General features: G+C 43.5%; 1 protein-coding gene across 3 annotated transcripts in view; it reads right to left on the bottom strand.

Annotated features, from left to right (window-relative positions):
• ARHGEF9 (Cdc42 guanine nucleotide exchange factor 9) overlaps positions 1 to 6,658 on the bottom strand; it is a 240,944-nt gene extending 234,286 nt beyond the window's left edge. For 2 of the 3 annotated variants that reach the window (XM_031944668.1, XM_031944669.1), the window contains exon 1: positions 6,082 to 6,658. The gene's annotated coding sequence lies outside the window, so the exon portion shown is untranslated. The remainder of the gene's footprint in view (positions 1 to 6,081) is intronic. The other variant, XM_031944670.1, reaches the window with a different exon arrangement.
• Between the last annotated feature and the right edge of the window lie 16,404 nt (positions 6,659 to 23,062).

The following is a 23,062-nucleotide window of genomic DNA, read 5'->3' as shown; positions in this document are numbered from 1 at the left end:
GAACCTGGGCAAGGGGCTTGTATGCTGACCAATTTAGGCAGAGGAACACTCCTCCCCTGGGGATCTCAATTCCAGAAAAGTCCCAGGATCCAGCTCTACCAAAGAATTGTTCTTCTTGGTTCTTTACTACCATGGTTGTGAAAATAAAAGACCACAAAGCATCCCTGCTCTCTGCATGCAGCCCTGGCTGGACGGTCTGGCATCTTTTCTTTCTCTCCCCCTTCCCATCTTCCTCCTTTTGTCTCTGTCTCATTGACTTATCTCTCAGTGTCTGCCTTTGTCTCTTTGTGTGTGTGTGTGTGTGTGTGTGTCTCCCCTACTCTATCTCTTTCTGTCCCCTCCCCATCTCCTTTCTCTGTCTTTCTCCCTCTCCCTCTCCCTTTTTTGGTCTCTTTTTTCTCCCTTTTTCTGTGTTTTCTTTCCATCTCTAGCTCACTCCTTCCCATCTTCCTTTCTCTTCTCCATCTGTCTCACTGTTTCTCTTTCTTGCTTCTCCATCTATCTCTTTCCCCTCCTAAAACACGAACACCATGGAGTTTAAGCTCCCGGCAGTTGGTCACTAAGGAGATTCAGGCACAGATCACTGAAATGGTTTGAGCTACTCAAACTCTAATCCGAATTTGGATTTTTGGGGGTATGCTAATCATCCCTCTTTAGTTCTAAGATATTTTTAAATAGTTTAGGAGCCAAAAAGAAAAGCTTCAGTATCAAAACCAAAGAGGAGAGAGCAAAGCTGGTCAGGCAGAGAAGCAGGAGCTCCTTTTTCCACCCCTGCCCCCAAGAGTCTTCAATCATCATCCAAGGGGAAGAGGATTCTAGATTCAGTAAAAGTCTTGACTGGGTAACGGGACTAGAGCGGCCAGCCCCAGGGAGGTAGTTACTCATTGTGATGCAGACACAGAACCTCCACAGTAGTCCCCCCCCCCCCAAGAAATGAATGTTTTACTAATCTTTCATGAAGAGTCTACATTCTAAAAAAAAAATAAATAAAAAATAAAAAAAAAGAGTGCATTCTGTTCTGTCACTTTGTTTAAAAGATACTGGTCTCCCTAAAACCAAATGGTCATTATTTCTGTATAGATTTCTGTATATGTCTATATATGTATTATTCCAAATGGGACAAATGGGAAGCACTGTGTAATGGGGGATGGGGGGAAGAAGAGGCACAGGAGACATACACACAGACAGAGAGACAAAGACTCACACAAAGAGAGACAGAGAGAGGCCACAGAGACAGCCAGGGAGACAAAGAGAGAAGAGAGACAGGAAAGAGAGAAAAAAAAAAGAAGATAAAGAAGAAAAAAAGATGAGAGGAAAAGAAACAGAAAGACAGGGACAGAAAGAGAAACACACACAGAAAGTGAGAGTCAGACAGAGAGACAAAAGAGAGACAGGAAAGAGACAGAGATAATGAAAGCCGGCGGAGACGGAGACAGACAGAGGAAGGAGAGCCAAGGAGAGACATAGAGACACAAAGATGAAAGTTGGGGTGGAGAGGAAATGGGAAAGGAGAGACACTTTCCGAATTGCTGAGCACATTCCCAACAAAGGTGGGGGGGGGGAATGTCTCAGAACTAGATTTTTTTAAAAAAGAGATTGGATTGGTTCATGTTCAGTAACCATAGTTCCCTAAAACAAAGAACAAATGAATCGAGAGGAAAAGAAATTGAGGCACAAATAAAGCCAGTGGAAGTGAAGGAGAAGGGAAGGGCTGGAGTTCCAGCTGAAGGGAGGAGTTGGGAGCCTGTCCATTGGTCCCTATTGCTGTCAGGATCAAGAGCTATCTTTTGTTTGGCATTGAAAATCCTTTCCAACCTGGTTCTAGTCACTTTTCCAGGCCTGTTATATGTGCTGCTCTTCCCCCATAACCCAAACCAGCCCACTTGCCATCCTCAGCCCTGCCCAGCATTTGCACCTGCTGACCCCCTTCCCTTTCCCCTACTCTCCTCTATCTCTTAGTATCTCTAGCTTCTTTCAAAACTCAGTCCATCTGCCATTCTCCTTTCAATTGCTTCCAAGGGAGTGGGAGTACATTCACAAAATGGGTACTGACTACAAGGTTACTCCTTCTATGAGTAATCATGATCTCTATTCTAATGTCAACTCTTTAAGGGTGCACTTTTGGCTGGGTATCCCCTGGTTTACACAGTAGGTGTTTTAATGTTTGTAGATTGACTGAGGACTGTGTTGATCTTTTTTTCTTTCTCTGGTTACCCCTTCAAGGAGAGTTTCTCAAGTGTTTACTCCAAAGTCGGGACAGTTTCAGGGTTCCCCCCATCACTATGGCCAAGAATCTAGCACTACTGGAGTTTCGATTTCCACAGGAGGGAAAACTGAGGCTTAAAAAGATGGGGTTTGCCTAAGGTCATAGTCCTGAAAGTGAGAGGGGGGACAGAAACAGTACGAAGGCTCACTGAGGGGGATGGGGAAATTGGCAAGAACATAAGGAACACTCCTACCCAAAGGCATGGAGCATTTATTAAGCACTAACTGTGTGCTGGGCACTAGCCCTTCCCTAGGCCTTGATTTCTTCCTCTTAAAATGAGATCAGCCTAGATAGCCTCTAGTAACTACTCCATCAAGCTCTGGATCGAGGATCCTTTAAGTAATCCAAGAAGTTCCAGTTTCCTTGAGACCCCCCCCCTCACCCTGGAGTGGCAGCTACTGCCAACTACACTCCAAGCATTCCTCCACCAAGAAATTGGGAACCACCATGAAGCTCTCAATCCAGAGCCACTCATTCTTGTTTCCAGAGAGGGAGGGACTGGCATTAAGTAGGGCAGCCAACCCAGTTCAATGGACTTAACAGGTCTGTCATCAGAACAGGAGTCTCAAGAATTGTCATCTATCAACACCTTCATCAAAGTTCCCTAGGATAGGGTGGGGCTCAGAACCTGGCAAGCCACTCCCCCCCTTCTGAACCATAATTTCACCATCTGTAATGTATGAACAATGAATGCTTAAACTCTACACCACCATCAAAACAGACCCCCTTTTCTTTTTAAAAATTCTAATAAAAAGTGTTTTATTCTCAAAATACATGCAGAGTTTTCAACATTCACCCTTTTTATTTTTTTTAATTAAAGTTTTTTATTTTCAAAACATGCATAATTTATAAGATTCACTCTTGCAAAACTTTCTGTTTCAAATTTTTCTCCCTCCCTTCCCGCCTCCCTGGACAGCAAGTAATCCAATATAGGTTAAATATGTGCAATTCTTCTAAACATACTTCTACGTTTATTATGGTGCACAAGAAAAATCAGATCAAAAAGGGGAAAATGAAAAAGAAGGGGAAAAAAAAGCAAACAAACAACAAAAATGGTGAAAATGCTATGTTGTGATACACACTCGGTCCCTATAGTTCTCTTTCCTAATGCAGACGGCTCTCTCTATCACACGTCACAGCACAAGGAATTGACCTGAATCACCTCATTCAGACCCCATTTCTCCAGGAAAGATTTAAGGTTTACAGAGTGATTTCCTCCCTATATTGCCGTGAAGTAGAGAAGAGAAATACATACATTTTGGATAGGCAGAAACTGATATCTAAAGTGATCCCAGGATCATAAACTAGAAGGAACTCAAGTTTATCTAGTCACACATATTTAACCTATATCAGATTGCTTGCCGTCTTGGTGAGAGGGGAGGTAAGGAAAGGAGGGAGACAGATTTAGAATGCAAAGTCTTACAAAAATGAATGGTAAAAACTATCTTTTCATGTATTAGGAAAAATAAAATACTAACGAATGGTGTAATTGTAAAGAGCAACCACCCCAAAAAAGTAAACCTATCAAATACCACAATGCAACAAGCCATTCTCTAGTAAATTCATTTTTTCCCCAATTAGTCATTTGGTATCATAAAAAGTGTTTTTTAAAAAAAAAATCTAGTCCAATCTAGACCCAAGAAGGGCCCTGACCAAGTCACGGAGGTTGGAAAAGTTCTCCATGGTCATATGAATAGTCAGTTAGGCCTTGGCTGGAAGCCACAAAGTGCTAGTAGCCCTGGCATCAGGGGGTTTGATTTAAACCCCACCTATTTCTGTGACCCTGGGCAAATCAATTCCCCTCAGGGGCCTCAGTTTCCCTTTCGATAAAATGAGAGATCTGGCCTAGCTGGCCTCAGAGGTCCTTTCCAGCTGTAGATGTAGGACTGGGTAAGCCAGATCCAAAGGTTGGAATTCTAAAGTGTGTGCTTTTCCTCCCCAACTTACTTTTTCCTTTGGGGCCCAGCTGCAGTTTGGAAGTTCAGCTTTCCACTGAAAACTGGACTAGGAGTTAATCTGACTTAAGAGATCTGGATTGCCACCAGGCAGTCTGGAAGGAAAGGCCTAGGGAGAAATCCCAGGAGGGATCAGTCCCTTCATCCAGGAATGAGGTAACCTGCACCTTCAAGGCAGGATTTCCCCAGGGAGACCAAGGATGCAAGAAGCCTTTCCCCAATTTTGTGGCCTATGTCTTCACAGGACCCTGAAGATCATTTGAGGCCTGAAACTCCAATTGGTTCAGCCCTCTATGATGGAAGTTAAAGTCAAAATGGGCCACTTTTGATTTTTATTACCTCCACACGTCCACAATGCAGGGTAGCAGGTAGTGAGCCTTAGAACCCAGACTGGCAGAGGCAGAAGGACTTTGGGAACAGAACACAGGAAAGCTGGAACTGACCGGAGGAGGTAGCTGGGCAGAACTGTGATTTGAGTTCACCCACACTCGATTTGGAAGGGAAGAGGGTGGCAGCCCAGGGATTGGGCCGGATGCACCGGGGGTCACAGAGTAAGGAACTGCTAAAGACTAAGCAACAGAGCTCCTCCTAACCAATAGAACGACTATTTAGACCCCACGATTCAAACCGTTGAGCCATCCGAATTCAAACCTAGCCTTTCCAACTGTGGGGGAGATGGGGGGGGGATCACGGTGGGGAAGGATGAGGGTGGCGGGGCAGAAATCATGGGGAGTGGGCAGGAACAGGCGCACTAACGCAGAATGGAAAACTGCGAATTTCCCCTCTTCCCCTCCACTACTGTCTCCAACATCCTGTCCCGTGGGCCAAACAGCAAGGCCCCAGATCGGGGGCTTTTAGCCTAGCTGGGAGGCCCAAGGAGTCCAAGTATCTCTCCAGTGCTCCCGTTCCCGCAATTCCCCTGCGCGCCTGACACGCACCTAGTCTCTGCCCGGATTAGGGGGGTTCTGGAACGCCCCAGACGTCTTTCCCGCAGAGGCCCAGATGGCGACCCCACTGTCCCCCAGCTTCTCTGGCCCCCTCCCAGCCCCCCCGCCGGCCAAGACGCACCGGCTTTCCTGGACGGCTGCTCCCACTTGGGTTCCTGTGAGTCCAATCTAGTCCCGCGGCACCGTCGGCAGTCCCCGCTTACTCCCATTCTACTCCCCTGCTCACTATCTACTTACCTATTCTCCACACGCAGCCGCTAGCGGACCCGCCGCCGACCCAACCCCCACCCCTTCACCTCAACTCCCGCTCCGGCGGCGTAAGTCATTCTGCCTTCTCAGCCGCCCTCCCCCTCGCCGCCCCCTCTTCCCGGCCCGAAGCTCCCGTCCCCAGTCGCAGCCAAAACAAAAACAGTAGGCTTTGCCCCGAGCTGTCGGATTTCTCTGGGCCTTCCGGGTACGGGCGCTAACTGCCCGCCAAAGGAACTCTTCTGAGGGAGGGCTGGGGAGCCTGGGATGGGGGTGGGATGGGGGAAGCCTTGCGGGGAAGGGACCGTCGCACCCCAGAAGTAGCCGACGGGAAAGGGCCTGAAGGAAGCTCGGATACGTAGCCCCCGGGGCCGGGGGAGATCACGCCGTGATCGAAGCACCTTCTCAGAGAGAATGTGGGAACTGGGTCACCGAGTCCGTCCCGTCGCGCAGCAGGAATCACCTTCCAGAATTTCTGGAAGTCGGAAGCTTGGGAAGCCGGGAGTTCCCCCATTCCCTCCGACACATCCCGCCTTTCGGTCCCGCCACCCCCCTCCCCACCCCGGGGGCCGGGCGCATCGGGGCCATCCCCCCCTCCTCCCCTCCTTCCGACTCCCGAACAACCGGGCCCCCGGCGCTGGCCCCCCCGGGAGGGCGGACGCGCTACCTCCGGCGATGACTCGCTCCGGCTTGGGGGCGTCCTCGATCCCCGGCTCCTAGCTCGCCGTCGCCGTCGCCGTCGCGGTCCCGCTCCCGGTTTCTCTCGCGCTCTAGCTCTCGCTCACGTTCTCTCTCCCAATCTTCTTCGCGGATTCTCTCCCGATCGCGGTCTCGTTCACGGTCACGGTCTCTTTCTCGGTTCCTCTCCCGATCCCTGTTCCTGTGGCCGTCGGAGCGGTGACTTGGGGCTCCGGAAGACTCGTCAGAGCTTGTGGTCGGGCGGTGGGAGGCCGACTCTCTCCCCCGAGACGCCTTCCTCGAAAAGCCGATCGCCGAAGTCCGAGAACTCCCTGAAGGGACCGAGGAGCGTTGGGCAGCCCCGCGGGCCGACAGTCCGGAGACGGCGGGAGCTCCGGCGAGATGGGGACGCCAAGTCAGCCCCATTCATCGAAGGCGAGGCGCTGGGGTGAGCGCTGGGGCGGCCGGGGCCAGGGCTGGATCGGGGTCCCAGCCGGGGGCAGAGCGAACACCGGCTGCCTGCGGGACTGCTGGGCCAGCTGTGCGGAATGGGCGGGGCGGGGCGGGGTCAGGATGGTTGCCTAGCACGCCAGTTTCCTAGAACCGCGGCCGTCGCGGGGGCCGCCCCTCTAGGTCACAATTGCCGGAAGGTGGGCAGGGGATGACAAAGGGCTGCGGGGGCAGAGAGAGGGACCCACGGGGTGGGGGCGGGGCCGGGGCCGGACCTCTTTGGCCCCGGGGCGGCTAGGCCCGGGGGGGCGGGCTGCGTTTGGCCCAGAGCCAGCTTTCCTGAGACAAATAACGGCTAGGGCTGGCGCCCCACGAGAATTCCTCCTCTCTTCCCCCCTCTCTCCTCTTCCTCATCCTCCCCTTCCTCCTTCCTCCCCCCTTCCTTCTCTTCCTTCCCTCCTCTTTCTCCCCCTCCTCTCCCTCCCCTCCCCTCCCCTCCCCCTCCCCTTCTCCTCTTCCTCCTCTCCTTCTTCCTCTTCCTCCCCTTCCCCTCCCCCTCCCCTTCCTCTCCTTTTTCCTGCTTTTTTTTCTCTTCCTCCTCCTCCTCCTCCCCCCCCTTTCTCCTCCATTCCTCCTCATCTTCCTCCTCCCCCCTTCTCCTTTCCTCCTCCTCCTCTCCTTCCTCCTCCTCCTCATCCCCTCCCCCCTCCTCTCTCCATTGACTAACTCAGTGGAAGTGCCTGTCCCTTCCCTGTCATTTCTTAGATTTTGCAGATATCCCCAGGCCTTCCCCATCCCTGTCCTTTCTGTTGTATGTCATTATTGGCACCTACTCCCAGTCCTGTGGGAAAGCTTAGGTTCCATTCCTGGCGAGCAATCTGCTCCCATCCCTCCTCAGCCTGTGCAATAACCATTGTACTCATCACCCCACGGCTCGGTGATTGGGGAGAACATGTTCTGTGGCCCTTCTTGCCCTATAGAGCTATGAGCTGTTTTTAAACGCACACCCAATCTAGCCATCTCTCTCCATCTTGGATTGTGATTCTTCTGACCCAAGGAGACTTCCTAGCTGCTGGGTCCGTGAATCTGACCCTTGGTGCTGGCAGCAGGCTTCTCGCTTCTCTCTCCCACTCTTTTATTTTGCTCTTTCCTCCCTTCTAATTCACCACCTCTTTCTCCTCTACCTCTCTATACTTCCCTCCTCCTTTTCCCCTTTCCCTTCTTTCCCTCTTTCCCCTTTTTCTTTTCTCTCTCTCCCTTCTTCCTTCTCCCTCCTCCACTTCTTCCTCTTTTCCTGCCCTCTCCAATCTCTTCTTTTCCCCTAAACAACAATCGTTTAGTAAGTTCCTATTGCTGAATGCTGGGAGTCTAAGACAAAACACACACAAGCCCTACCTTCTCAGAAATCAGTTTGTTTAGAGAACAGTCAACTTGTGCCCAAATAAAGACATACAAAATAAAACTTGGGTGTCCCTAGCAGGGGTCCTCAAACTACGGCCCTTGGGCCAGATATGGCAGCTGAGGATGTTTATCCCCCTCTCCCAGGGCTAGGAAGTTTCTTATTTAAAGGCCCACAAAACAAAGTTTTTGTTTTTACTAGGGTCCGGCCCTCCGACAGTCTGAGGGACAGGGAACTGGCTCTCTATTGAAAAAGTGTGAGGAGCCCTGCCAGAGTCTCAGTGCAGCTTGAAGTGACTGAAGCTTTAAGCTTGTTTTTAAAGGGGGATCTTTAAGGGAGTGGGAAGGAGATGAGAGAGCTGGGAAGAAGGCATTTGAACTAGGCTCTGAAGGGAAGGGGCTTCTCCAGTGTGCTAAATTAGAACGCACTCCCTCCTCACCTGTGCCTCCTCCTCACTTGTACCTCAGTGCAAAAGTGAAGAGACAGAATGGAATGTTCTGGATGAGCACTGAGCTGAAGACACCACATAGTTCTTACTGGGAAAAACTGTCTGACAAGTACTGGTGTGTTACAGACCCAGAAAGATCCCAGTAGAAACAAATAGGGGGGATATTAAATGCCAGATGGATCATTTTATTTCATAGTAGAGGTGAGAGAAAGTGACAGGAACTTCTAGAGTCACCCCATGGTGACACCATTAAAACACTTGTACAAACAAAACCAATGCAACCAAAATTCAAAGGAAAACAGAAAGTTGGGGAAAAAACTATTGCAGAAGTCTAATCAAGGGGTGTTGAAGGCCTGCCCTAGGCTGGTGGATGAATGAGTGGAGAGAAAAGAATGAGAGACATAAGGGGAAAAAAACAGACCTGAACAATCAATTGGCTGTGAAAAGTGAGGGAGCTGAAGAGTGAACCTGGGTGATGGGGAGGATGGTGATGCCCTGTTCAAAGATGGGAAAGTTAGGAGGATAATAGAGGTAAGTACATGGGGTGAGGTACACTACTAAGAGTAAAAGATCCAGTGGAAGAAAATTGATGTTGGGGACTGGAGCTCAGGAGAGATTCCCAGGGCATCATCTGTATTTGGACAATAATAGAGATCCCCAAATGTTCCTCCCTCTCCTCTCTGCCCCTTCCCTCCCTTCTCTTTCCCCCATTCCTTTTCCTTCCTCTCTCTTGCTTCCCCCTTCCCCTCTCTCTCACTCTCTTATCTCTTCTTCCTTCCTTTCTTCACCCCTCCCTTTTCTTGTTCCTGGCCCTTTGCTTCTCTCTCCTCTCCTTTCCCCCTCCCTTCTTCTCGCTCTTTTCTTCCCTTCCCCCCCTTCCCTCCAGCTGTCAACCCGGTGCAATGGGGCCGATCTCTCACTGGGATGGCCAAGCTCAGACTTGTAGCCCAACATTTCATCCAGGCTAATTGCAAATCTCCTGAAAGTAAATCACTCTGCTGCAGGCTGCCCAGGGGCAGGAAACCCTGTAGTATGTGTATAGTGTGAGTGTGAATGTGCGAATGAGTGTATATGTGTTTTTGTGTAAAGTGTGAGTATGTGTAAAGTGTGAGCTTGTGAGTGTTTGCATATATGCATCGTGTGTATATGTGGATGTGAATGTGTATGTATGAGTGTGTGTGTATGTGAATGTGTGAGGTTGTGAGTCTGTGTGTATGGGATGTGTGTGCTGCAAGGGAGCCTGGATCCCAGGGACTGGTACTGCCTCTGCCCCAAGATCTCCAAAATCCAAGAAAACTTTCAACTAGGAGCAGAAACTTGGCTCTTCTGCAAAAGTACTCCCCATTGAGCTGCAATTGTGATTGCATCACCCCAGGAGGGCAGATTCCCTGAGTGTTAATCACAGCTCAAAGTTTCTTAATCCCCTCTTTGAAAGAAAGAAAAAAGGAAAAGTTACTCTAATTCTCCAGATCAACAAGTCTGAAGCCTTGGAAGCAGGACCCAAACCCTTCTTGAACCCAGATGCAAATGGCCTTCCCAGCCCATCAGAGTTGGCCCTAGAGAGGAGAGTAGTGAGGAGAAAGGATGGTGGATTGGAGGTCTGAATTTTACTATTAGGTCTGAGTTCTGTTACCAATTTACTCCATGTTCCTCTCACTGAGACTTGAGTTCCTCCTCTGCAACCTGAGGGGACTGAATGGATCCCATACCTCCTAAAGTCTCTTCCAATTGAGCTATTACAAGACTTCTGGAAGAGAAGACCTACACCCGAGTGCTAGATTTAATTGCTAGACTTAAAAATGTCCTAGGACTTCGATGCCACATCTTATGGTTTTTACTAGAGACATTCGAATGCTGCAAGTGGCAATTATGCAAATACATCCGTATAACTTGACAGAAGAATCACTCTTCCCTAAACAGTATGAATGACACATTAAAGAAGCCACTTGGCAGCAGGAGAGGCTCTTACCCAAAGAAGGAAAATAAGGATCGCTATTTCTTTTGTTTTGTTTTGTTTTTTAAGCATCTTATATCCCTACCCATAGAGGTTTATGGCTGTATTTACAAATAAAGCAACTCTCTTTCATGATAAGAATGGATATTTTTAGGCAATTATTCATAAATAAAATTCTTCCAAAGTAAACACCATAAATTGGAATTTTTTCTATTAATACACATGCAAATGCATTAAAATAAATATTCTGATCTTTATGACTTATTTATTCTCAGGATTATCAGGAGGAAAATGCAGTTGCTGAAGAGAACAAAATGCAACTACAGCAAATGGGAGAACGGCTTGCAAAAGCTGGCCATGAAAGCAAAGCATGGGAGATAGAGTACAAGCTAGGAAGATCAATGACAGGTGGCAACATCCCTTGGATCTGATTGCAGCCAAGTAAAAAGAATGTTCTTATTGCCTTCATTCGAGTTTGTGTGCACCGAATTAGAAAGAACATTTTATCTGAGTACGATACACAGGTTCCTTTCTTTACTTTCTTATTCCATGCTTTAAATCTAAAGTTTTCCCCCAAAATCAATTTAATCAAATCAGCAAGCCTAGTGATAATGACATTAAATGAGGAAATTGTTGATCAGCCTCCCCAGAATGCCTGCCTAAGAGTGATTTACTTGTTTACTTCTGGGTCAGAAGAGGTGCCTAAAATGGCTTTAAGATTATAGAAACACTGTGGAGAAAAGAGAACTTTTCATCTGTTCCCTGCTTTGCAAAGAAATTGAAATAAATTCAAAAAAGTCACAGCAATGTATGTAAACTTATCATTCTTCCTATTAACCTTGAACAATTATGTCTCAGTTGCCTCTATGTTAAACATCTTGTTAGTTATATACTTCTGCATAGTGGCTCAGAGATAGATCAAGCATAATTATGATGGTGAAAGAAGTATCAATATTCATTTCAATAGCTCCCATTTATACGGCGCTTTCATGTTGACAGAACGTTGCTCTGTGTAGTAGGTAATGCAAGCATATTTCTATCCATTTCATAGCTAAATCCCTTGATAATATTCGTTAAGCCCCTTCTAAATGCCAGAAGTTGTTCAAGGTGCTGGGAATACAAGTACAAAGAATGAAGCAGCCCCTATTCCTCAGGACTTTGTGTTCTAATAAGAAGATAAGTTTGTGTGCAAATATACACAGCACAGTTATAGAGTGAGAACTAAGCATCAAGGAGCTAGAGTGAATACTGGAAGTGTCTAACATCTTCCTAACTTTAAAACCAAATTTTATTAGAGCTTTTTATTGACAACATATGCATGGCTACTTTTTCAGCACTGACCCTTGCAAAAACTTCTAACTTTTCTCCTCTTTCCCCCACCCCCTCCCCCAGATGGCAGGCAGTCTCCTACATGTCAAACACGTTAAAGTATATCTTAAATACAATACATGTGTATATATTTATCCAGTTCTCTTGTTGCACAAGAAAAATCGGATTTAGAAAGGTAAAAATAACCTGGGAAGAAAAACAAAAATAGTCTTTCCTCTAGTCACCCTCTTAAGCAAAGAACATCTGCCTTAAGGAGAAATTAATTCCTGTGCTTTATCTTGTTTTTTTTATTTTATACTCCCAGACTCCATTCTCTAATCCGCTCCAGGGTTTGACAAAGAGATGTTGCCCCCTCCTCTCCCCTCTGCTTGTACCTTTGGTCCCATTGTACCACCACCTTCTCTCCTTCCTCATGTCCTGGCTCCTGCCCTGCTACCTACAAACATGCCTAAGTTTCTGCTAGCCTTAAAAAATAAAACTCGTCTTGTCCCCTGGCTTCAGAAGCTATTGTATTATATCTCTTTTTCATTTCACAGTCAAACAGCTAGAAAAAACTGTCTCCCTTCAATACCTCTACTTCTCTCATTCGCTTTTTAACCCTTTGTAGTCTGGTTTCTGATCTTACCATTTAGCAGAAAATGCTCTCACAAGGTTTCCAAGAATCTGTCTCTTTTTGTTTCTGCAGCCCTCTTCTTTATTTACAGAAAACAAAACAGAACAAAAAAGGATGCCGCAGCTCTGCTTAAAGGATAAAGAACAGGATCGAAGAGACAGATGGTTGGGATATTAGGCAGAAATGAAATGAACCACAGACACATTTTGGCAGCACTTGGAGGAAGGATCTGTTGCATTCACCATCCCAGGTTATGTTTCACTTTTGGGTCCTTTGGAATGACTTTGGCCCCCTGGGAGGGCTGCCCTAGCGTGGAGATAACTGCAGTCACCTCTGTGGCTCACTTCTTAACATGTTCCCATTCCCCATCCTGAGCCAGATCTTTCTGTGGCTAAATCACACATGGCATTTCCACTAATGTGAGCAGAGAGAGGGGCCTTAGGGGAGGGAGCAATTGGTTTGAGGTGGGAAATGTCAACAAGGACCATGAAGCCCCTCCCCCCAGCCCTGTGCCTTGATCCCTCCTGCCAGTCTGTGTGTGTGTGTGTGTGTGTGTGTGTGTGTGTGTCCAGGACAGATGATAAGGGAGGACCTGACCATTACTTCTTTGCGGGGAGAGCTGGTTTCACTTTTTGGCTCTGTTTGAGCAGCCACCACCTCTATGGCCCTGTGTCCAGGCTTTTCATCTCTTGGAAAGTGCAGAGTAAGCTTAATGCACTTTAGATTCTTGTCCAGCTCCTTCCTGGTGGAAAAGCTAGAGGCAGATTTTTCTCCTTATTAGTCTTGATCAACCGAGAGGGGTTTGTGTGACATCACCCATGAAGCCCCTCAAAGGTGATAGAGCCCAGCCCCCTACAGTTATTTAGAAGAATTCAAACAAGGAGAAATGAAATGACAAGACTGCACCAACTCATTCTAGAAGTAACCCTGAATTTTTTGGGTAAACTAATCAGTCTTTTTAATTCATAACTTTTCTATTCATAACTAGGGCATTTTAAGTTGATTTTTAAAAAGTAACAATCATGCAAATTCAAACAACAACAATCAAAAAAAAGAAATGGAAGGCTAGAGAGCTGAAGTGAAGAGCTCACTCATAGGCTGGCAGGATCCTCTCAAATAATGGAGTCATATCCCCTGATTTTCCCAAAAGGGAAACTTAGACCTACAAAGCTTAGGTGACTGGTGTGAGAACATCCATTTGCTGACAGTGAGGGTCTTCTCAGGCCTTGGTTTCTAGGCACCTGAATATACCTAAAGGAAATTGAGGCCTGGAAAGCTGAGGTGACTGGTATGATATCACCCCTTTGTGGCAAGGGTCCTCTTATATAATGGAGTTGTACCCCCCGCTGATACTAACCATGAAACTCAGCCCTAGAAATTGGAAGTGACTGTGCTGAGATCACCATGTCTTGGCAGGGAGGGCCCTCTCTGATATTCAAATTGTCTAAATTTGTCAAATTGTCAAATTCAATCGTTTAACACAATAAGTTCGCCGATAGAACAATTGAAATCCTGAATGCTGAGGTGACATCTGTGAGATCACTCATAGCCTGCTTGGGAGGGCCCTCTCACATTTTAGAAGCTAAATATCTGAAGTTACTGAGAGAAAAGTTGAGGCCTAGAAAGCTGAAGTGAGTGGTGTGATATCACCTCTGTGTTGTGATGACCCTCTTTTCTCTATAATGGAGTCATATACCCTGCTGATACTGAATGTGAAACTGAGGCCTAGAAGTTTGACATTCCTGTTGTGGGATTACCCATGTCTTAGCAGGGAGGGCCCTCTAACATATTTAATGCCCACTTTGATATTAATGTCTAAAACATTAAGTTTACTGATAGAAGTGAAGCCTGGTGATGCTGAGATGCCATTTGTGAGATTACCCACGCCCTGCCTGGGAGGTCCCTCTCACATTTTAGAGGCTAAATGACGGAAAGGGAAAACGAGACCTATTAAGCTGAGGTGCTCATTGTGAGATCAGAAATATGCTGGCGGTTCACTCTCAAATAAAGAAATCCTTTGCCCCATGGTTACTGAAAAGGAAATCAAGGCCTAGAAAGCTGATATAAATTGGATACTATTATCCAAGCATATCCAAGCAGGAAGGGCCCTCTCTGATATTGGTGACCGAGTACCTGAAATTAATTCTGGAGAAGCTGAGGGCTAGTCAGCTGAAATGACTGGGGAGAGATTAGGCCTAGGATCCTGGGCTTGGAGGTAGCAGGGCTATGAGAAGTCATGGACTCACCGTAATTTAGGCAAAAATTGAGATTTACTGGGGAGAATTCAGAAGTAAAGAGCTTAAATGAAGAGGCCATTTCAAATAATCCCAACCCTAAACCTCACTCTGTCCCTCACAGGAACTCTAAATGTTTTAATAGGCTAATCAGTCTTCTATATTTATAGAGCATACCTTTAAAATTGATTTTAAAGCAAGAAGAATCTTGCAAATGCTTTAGCACCCCCTCCCCCCCATTTTTTTTTTTTTTTGAGGACTAAAGAGCTGAAAAGACTAGTCTAAGATTACCCATAGAATCCAAGATTCATAGTGGCAAGGTCTTCAGAAACCCTGTAGTTCAGTCCCTGTGTGTTAATAAAAAGAAAATGGGGGCTTAGGGAGCTGAAGTGATTAGTATGAAATAAACCACAGAATCCTAAATACCTCTAAGAGCTGAAACCTTGGAGGCCAGCCTCCTCTTGTTTCTCCAGCAGAAACTGAGGCCTACGAAGTCAATGTGACTGATGGGAGACTGGGCCTACGATTCTGGACGAAAGAAGTGGCGGTGCTGTCAGAGGTCGTGGAGTCTAACCTTCCTGCTGGTATTCAGAGAATTCAGCCATAGACAGCCAAAAATGATGAGACTGCTTGAAACCTAACTGAATTTTGGGGGGAGACTAATCAGCTCATGGTCTTTAAAAGTCATATTTTATTTTTTCTTATCTTGACATTGAGTGTTTTATTTATTTTTTTAGTTTTATATTTTTCTCAATAATATTTTAAATTTTTCTAATTACATGTCGATTGTTTTGAACATTAATTTTTTATTTATGGCATCAGTTCATGTAAGTCTTTCCAAGTTTTTCTGAAATCTACCTGCTCATCATTTCTTATATTCAACTTATTTAGCCATTTTACAACAGATGAGCATCCACAAATTCCAATTCCTTGCTACCACAAAGAGAGCTGCTCCAAACATTTTGGCACAGGGGGGTCCTTTGCCCTTTTTTATGATCTCTTTGGGATACAGACCCAGTAGAGACACTCTGGATCAAAGGGTATGCACAGTTTGATAGCCCTTTGGGCATAGTTTCAAATTCTCCAGAATGATTGGATCATTTCCTAATGCCACCAACCCAATTTTCCCACATCCCCTCCAGCCTTTATCATTATATTTTCCCCTAGTACCTCAGAATTATCTTAATTTGCAGTTAACTAAGCAATAGTGATTTACAGCATTTTTTCATGTCATGTTTTAAAATTTACTTCAGAGCAAAAATACCGCGGCCCCAATAGTTGCTCTTTGATATTTACCATATAATTCTCCTGAATGTTATATGTTGAATTTTCCCTTAAGTTTTTGTCACAAAAACCAGAAAATCTTTTAATTTATTAAATATACATTTTCTTTTCTATTCAGGACTATATTTAAGTTATCCTTGGTCTTAACCCCATGTCTTTTGCTCCATAGAATACTGTATTCTAAGACCTATAGCCCTTCAACATAATAACTGCTAAGTTGTATAATTCTTATTGTAACTCCAAGATATTTAATTTTTTTCTTGTTTTTTCCAATACTTGGAAACTGTGAAACTTGGCTATGATATTCCCAAAGCAGAAATTGTCTTGCAAATATGCCATCACCCTTACCTCCTCCCCCCAAAAAAATTAGCCTAGAGAGCTGAAGAGACTGGTATGAAATCACTCCTAGAATCCTAGATATGGAGCTAAGCTGGCTCTTAAAGGCCAGAGTTCAACCCCTTGAAGTTATTCAGGAGAATTCATAAATAGCTGAAATGACAAGGCTGTTCAAACTCACCCTAACCTTACTAACCATAACCTTAATCATAAATTTTTTGGTAGGTTAATCTTTTTAATTTATTTAAAAAAAAAGAAACAATTATGCAAATATTCAAACAAAAAAAAATTGAGGCATAGAAAGCTGAAGAGATTGATGTGAGATCATTCATTGACTTCTACATTTAGAAGTGACAGGGACCTGAAGTCCAGCCCCCCTCCTGTTACTGAGGAGGAAACTGAGGGCTAGTGAGATAAAGAAACTAGGTGTTTGGACCTTGAGGGAGTAGAACCTTTAAAAGCCTTGGAATCCATCTTTTTTCTGTTACTAACGCGGAAAATGAGGGCTAGTGAGTTGAGGTGACTAATGTAAGATCACATATAGGATCCTTGATTCATAAGTTACAAGGCCCTCGGAGTAAGGAGTCCAACTTCCTTCTGTTTTACTGAGGAGGAAAGGGAGGCCAGAGAACTGAAGGGACTGGTGTGCTATCACACATAGGAGCCTAGAGTCATACCTGAGAACCTCAGAAGCCAATGAGTCTGGTCCCCTCCTGTTACGGAGCGGGAAATAGAGGCCAAAAGAGCTGAATTCAATGTTATAGGAGCATGATAGAATGCTAAATTCATAGTTGTCAAGGCACTCAGAGGCCTTGTAGTCCAAACCCCTCCAATGACTGAGGCTGAACCTGAGGCCTAGAGAGCCAAAATAACTGGTTCTAGATTAGGTTGAGGATTTTAGACTTAAAAGTGGCAGTACCCTCAAGAGTCATAGAATCATGCCCATTTTTAAAATCTAGGCAGAAATTGAGTTCTATAGAACTAAAATGACTAGTATGAGATTACCCCTAGCATTCATAGCTGTCAAGGCCTTCATCTCATTTATTGCCACCTAAGACTGGACCTGACAGGGCTGGCAGAAACAGACCTCATCCCTTTCTGTTACTGAGGAGGACACCTCCATCCCCATGAAAGGGAAGAGATCTGAAGCTAAGTTTCTGTCTTCAGAGTTGCTGCTTCTTTAAAAAAAATTCTTTCTAATGAGTTTAAACAAATATTTCCTTATACAAAGAACTAGAAAAGAGAATTGGATGGCTTGTTTTTTTAAGTGAATATTAAGTTTAATGCAGTAGTTCCCATAGCAACCTTTTAATCATAGTGAACTTTCTTCTCTCTTCTTTTTATGTGCGTCATTGATATCTTGTCTTTTTCTTTTCTTTTCTTTTCTTTTTTTTTTGGTTACCATCATAAATAATGCATTCTCCCCCAACCCCAATAGTATCCTGTGAAAGAAAGGAAGACAGGGGGGAAGAGGGGGAGAGAAAGAAAAAAAAAGAAAGAAGGAAAGGAAGAAAGAAAGGAAGGAAGGAACAAAGGAAGGGAGGGAGGAAGGAAGGAAGAGAAAAGCCTTGTTTGTAATAAAACTTGTAAATAACTTCTCTGCTAAGAAGTAGGAAGCATAATTTATCATCAGTCTTTTGGAATCGTTATTGCATTGATCATAACTCTTAAGTCTTTCCCAGTTGTTTTTCTTTATACTGTTGGTGATGTTTTATAAATAGTTCTCCAGGCTCAGTTCACTTGACTCCACATCATTTCATGCAAGTCCTCCCAGGTTTTTCCAGTGCCACCAATTTTGTAATTTCTTGTAGATCAATAAATATATTTATATTTTATAATTGTTCAGTCATTCCCCAATTGATGGAGATCACCTTGGTTTTGAGGCCTTGGCTAGAAAAAAGTTAAAACTATTATAATTTATTTTTGTACAGATGGATCTTTTCCCAATGTCTTTGATCTCTTTGGGATACATACAGATCTACTAATGAAAATGGGAATCAATTATACATTTTAGTGGGTTTTTAGGTAAAGTTCCACATTTTTTTCCAAAACGGTTGGACCGATTCACAATGAATACCACTGGCATTTTATGAAGGTACTTGTCCTCCCAAAGCCCAACCACAATTTCTTATCCCTTATTTTTGCTGCTTTTGCCAATTTAACAGTTGTAAATTGGAACCTCTGAGTTCTATTTTTCCATTTTTCTTATTATTAATTATTTGGGCTTTTTTTCATTTAGATATTAATAGGCTATTTTCCTTTTGAAAACTGCTTGGCCATATCATTTGATTATTGAGGAATGCCTCTTGTTCTTTATTTTCAACTATTTCTTTTTTTCTCTTTTTTATTTGAATTTTTAAATTTTTTTGCACTTAATAGTATTTTATTTTTTCCAATTACATGTAAAGATATTTTGGGTATTCATTTTAATTAATTAATTAATGTTTTGATATTTTTATTTTCCCTAGTTACATGTAAAACAACTTTTTACATTTTTAAACTTTGAATTTCACATTCTCTCCCTTCTCCCTAACCCCCACTGAGAAGACACATTCAACATTCATTTTCTTTCTCTCTCTCTCTCTCTCTCTCTCTCTCTCTCTCTCTCTCTGAGGCAATTGAGGTTAAGTGATGTAGAGGACCTGAACTCTGGAGAAGTATACTTGAAATAAGGATACTTACAACAAGGTGTTAACTCAGTGAAATTGATGAGATGATAGTTCTCTAGTTCACATATATAAAATAGCCCCTTCCATGCCCATAGATTGTATCATGAGTTGCCATAGCTAACCTGCACTTAAAGAGCTAAATTTAAAAGTTTTCTGGGGTTACCTGTGTTTTTTTTTTTAGAGTCTTTATTGTTTCCTTCACGTCTCCTTTACAGTCTGTGTCTGTCACAACGTGACTTGCCCAGGGTCACACAGCTAGGAAGTGTTAAGTGTCTGAGGTCAGATTTGAACTTAAGTCCTCCTGACTTCAGGACTGAGGTTCTATCCACTGTACCACCTAGCTGCCCCAATGATATCCACTTTTTTTTTATTATTATAATAACTTTTTATTGACAAAACCCATGCCAGGGTAATTTTTTTACAACATTATCCCTTGCACTCACTTCTGTTCCAATTTTTCCCCTCCCTCCCTCCACCCCCTTCCCCAGATGGCAAGCAGTCCTATATATGTTGAATATGTCACAGTATATTCTAGATACAATATATGTGTGCAGAACTGAACAGTTCTCTTGTTGCACAGGGAGAATTGGATTCAGAAGGTAAAAATAACCCAGGAAGAAAAACAAAAATGCAAGCAGTTTACATTCATTTCCCAATGTTCTTTCTTTGGGTGTAGCTGCTTCTGTCCATCATTGATCAATTGAAACTGAGTTAGAGCTTCTGTTTGTCGAAGAAATCCACTTCCGTCAGAATACATCTTCATAGATGCTCCAAGTCATTATTAATCCGAGAAATGCAAATTAAGACAACTCTAAGATACCACTACACACCTGTCAGATTGGCTAAGATGACAGGAAAAAATAATGATGATTGTTGGAGGGGATGCAGGAAAACTGGGACACTGATATATTGTTGGTGGAATTGTGAACGAATTCAACCATTCTGGAGAGCAATTTGGAACTATGCTCAAAAAGTTATCAAACTGTGCATACCCTTTGACCCTGCAGTGTTACTACTGGGCTTATATCCCAAAGAGATCATAAAGAAGGGAAAGGGACTTATATGTGCACGAATGTTTGTGGCAGCCCTTTTTGTAGTGGCTAGAAACTGGAAACTGAGTGGATGCCCATCAGTTGGAGAATGGTTGGGTAAATTGTGGTATATGAATGTTATGGAATATTATTGTTCTGTAAGAAATGACCAGCAGGAGGAATACAGAGGGGATTGGCGAGACTTACACGAACTGATGCTGAGTGAAATGAGCAGAACCAGGAGATCATTATATACTTCAACAATGATACTGTATGAAGATGTATTCTTTTTTTTTAATTTTATTTTTTTAATAGCCTTTTATTTACAGGTTATATGCATGGGTAACTTTACAGCATTAACAACTGCCAAACCTCTTGTTCCAATTTTTCACCTCTTACCCCCCCCACCCCCTCCCCCAGATGGCAGGATGACCAGTAGATGTTAAATATATTAAAATATAAATTAGATACACAATAAGTATACATGACCAAAACGTTATTTTGCTGTACAAAAAGAATCAGACTCTGAAATATTGTACAATTAGCTTGTGAAGGAAATCAAAAATGCAGGTGGGCATAAATATAGGGATTGGGAATTCAATGTCATGGTTTTTAGTTATCTCCCAGAGCTCTTTCTCTGGGCGTAGCTGGTTCAGTTCATTACTGCTCCATTGGAAATGATTTGGTTGATCTCGTTGCTGAGGATGGCCTGGTCCATCAGAACTGGTCATCATCTAGTATACCCTAGTATATCATCATAAGCATACCCTTATGCACAGTTTGATAACTTTTTGAGCATAATTCTAGATTGCTCTCCAGAATGGTTGGATTCGTTCACAACTCCACCAACAATGCATCAGTGTCCCAGTTTTCTCACATCCCCTCCAACATTCATCATTATTTTTTGCTATCATCTTAGCCAATCTGACAGGTGTGTAGTGGTATCTCAGAGTTGTCTTAATTTGCATTTCTCTGATCAATAGTGATTTGGAACCCCCTTTTACATGAGTGGTAATAGTTTCAATTTCATCATCTGAAAATTGTCTGTTCATATCCTTTGACCATGTATCAATTGGAGAATGGCTTGATTTCTTATAAATTAGAGTCAGTTCTCTATATATTTTGGTAATGAGGCCTTTATCAGAACCTTTAACTGTGAAGATGTTTTCCCAGTTTGTTACTTCCCTTCTAATCTTGTTTGCATTAGTTTTGTTTGTACAAAGGCTTTTTAATTTGATATAATCAAAATTTTCTATTTTATGATCAGTAATGGTCTCTAGTTCATCTTTGGTCACAGATTTCTTCCTCCTCTGTAATGGGCTGAGGCTTGAGTTGATGCACTGAGGTCCCAAGCACGTGAGGCTAAATAGTCATTGGACTATACTCTATTAATATACATGATTGGATAAAGAATGGTCCCTGCCCACTCTCTGTGCAAGTCCTGATGTGTTGTATAGGAAATGACGATTTTGGTGAGTAGAGGCAGAGAGACAGGAAGAGAAGCTGGGAGAGATTGGGCCTGGGTTCGATACTCCTAGCTGCTGGTTGTGTGGCTGCTGGTCTAGCTAGCTTCTTGACTCAGCTACACACATTGCTATTGCCCATTCTCTTCCACCTTTGATCTTTCCTCACTGAGAATAAAGACTGATGATTTTCCCCTAACCTGAATTCCTGACTCCGGCTGATTTTAAAATACGCAGTCTTCACACTCCTCCACAAGTCTGAGAGAGAAACTATCCTATGATCTCGTTCTTTATGCCTAAATCATGGACCCATTTTGATCTTATCTTGGTATACGGTGTTAAGTGTGGGTCCATGCCTAATTTCTGCCATATTAATTAATGATATCCACTTTTAAAGAAACAGATTAATAGGAGGAAATAAGCTCCATACAAGCTTACAGATGTATGTGACTGAACATGTGTATATGTATGTTTACAAATATCTAGGTACATGTATATATATCCACATTCAATTGTTTGATTTCCAAATGTTTTTCTCTCTTTCTCATCCTTCCCTCAAACCCATGACAGCAATCTAATATGGGTTATACATGTACAATCTTGTCAAACATATTTCCACATTAATCGTGTTATGAAAGAAGAATCAGAACAAAAGGGAAAAACCATGAGAAAGAAAAAATAAAGGGCAAAAAAAGTGAAAATAGTATGCTTCAATCTGCATTCAGATACTATAGTTCTTTCTCTGGATGTCCATCACAAATATATTGGAATTGTCTTTGATCACTATATTGCTGAGAAAAGTGAAATCTATCATAGTTGATTATTATATAATGTTGCTGTACAATTCTTTTGGAATGGGTCTTAATTATCTCATTATTGAAAAGAGCCAAGTCCATCACAGTTGAGCATCGGATTGTTGCTGCGTACAATGATTTTCTGGTTCTACTCACTTCACTTAGCATCAGTTCGTATAAGCCTCTCCAGGCCTCTCTGAAGCATCCTGCTGATCATTTCTTAGGAAACAATAATTTTCCATAACATCCATATACCATAACTTATTCAGCCATTCCCCAACTGATGGGCACCCACTTTTCCCTTTCAATTCAAATGGGCACTTTCTCTGCAACTTATTATCCTAGAGAGCTGTCTGAGATCACTGAGAAGTTAAATGTGTTGCCCAGGGACACACAGCCAGAAGGGGCAAGAATTGAACTCTGGGCTTCCTGTCTTTAACGTCGATTCTTTATCTCATATACCACACTACCTCTCAATATTGTACATTTTCTTGCTCAGACATTCAGTTGTGCCTGACTCTTTATAACCCTATGGACCATAGTACATCAGGCCCTTCTATCCTCCACTGTCTCGCAAAGTCTATCTAAGTTCATGCTCATTGTTTTCATGACACTCTCTATCCATCTCATCCTCTGTTATCCCCTTTTCCTTTTGCCTTCAATCTTTTCTAGCATCATGGTATTTTCCAGCTTCCCAGTATGTAATCAGAGTATTTAAGCTTCAGCTTCCATATTTGTCTTTCCAAAGAATTGTTGTTCAGCTGTGTCCAACTCTTCATGACCCTATTTGGGGTTTTCTTAGCAGAGATATTGGAGTGGTTTACCATTTCCTTCTCCGGCTCATTTTACAGATGAGGAAACTGAGGCAGAGTAAAGTGACTTGCTCAGAGTCACACAGCTAGTAAGTCTGATGCTGGATTTGAACTCAGGAAGAGAACTTCTGACTCCAGGTCCAAAGAATGATCT

This window comes from Sarcophilus harrisii, chromosome X (genome assembly GCF_902635505.1).
Source record: "Sarcophilus harrisii chromosome X, mSarHar1.11, whole genome shotgun sequence".
Classification (NCBI taxonomy): domain Eukaryota; kingdom Metazoa; phylum Chordata; class Mammalia; order Dasyuromorphia; family Dasyuridae; genus Sarcophilus; species Sarcophilus harrisii.
This window is presented reverse-complemented; position numbering and strand designations above follow the sequence as displayed.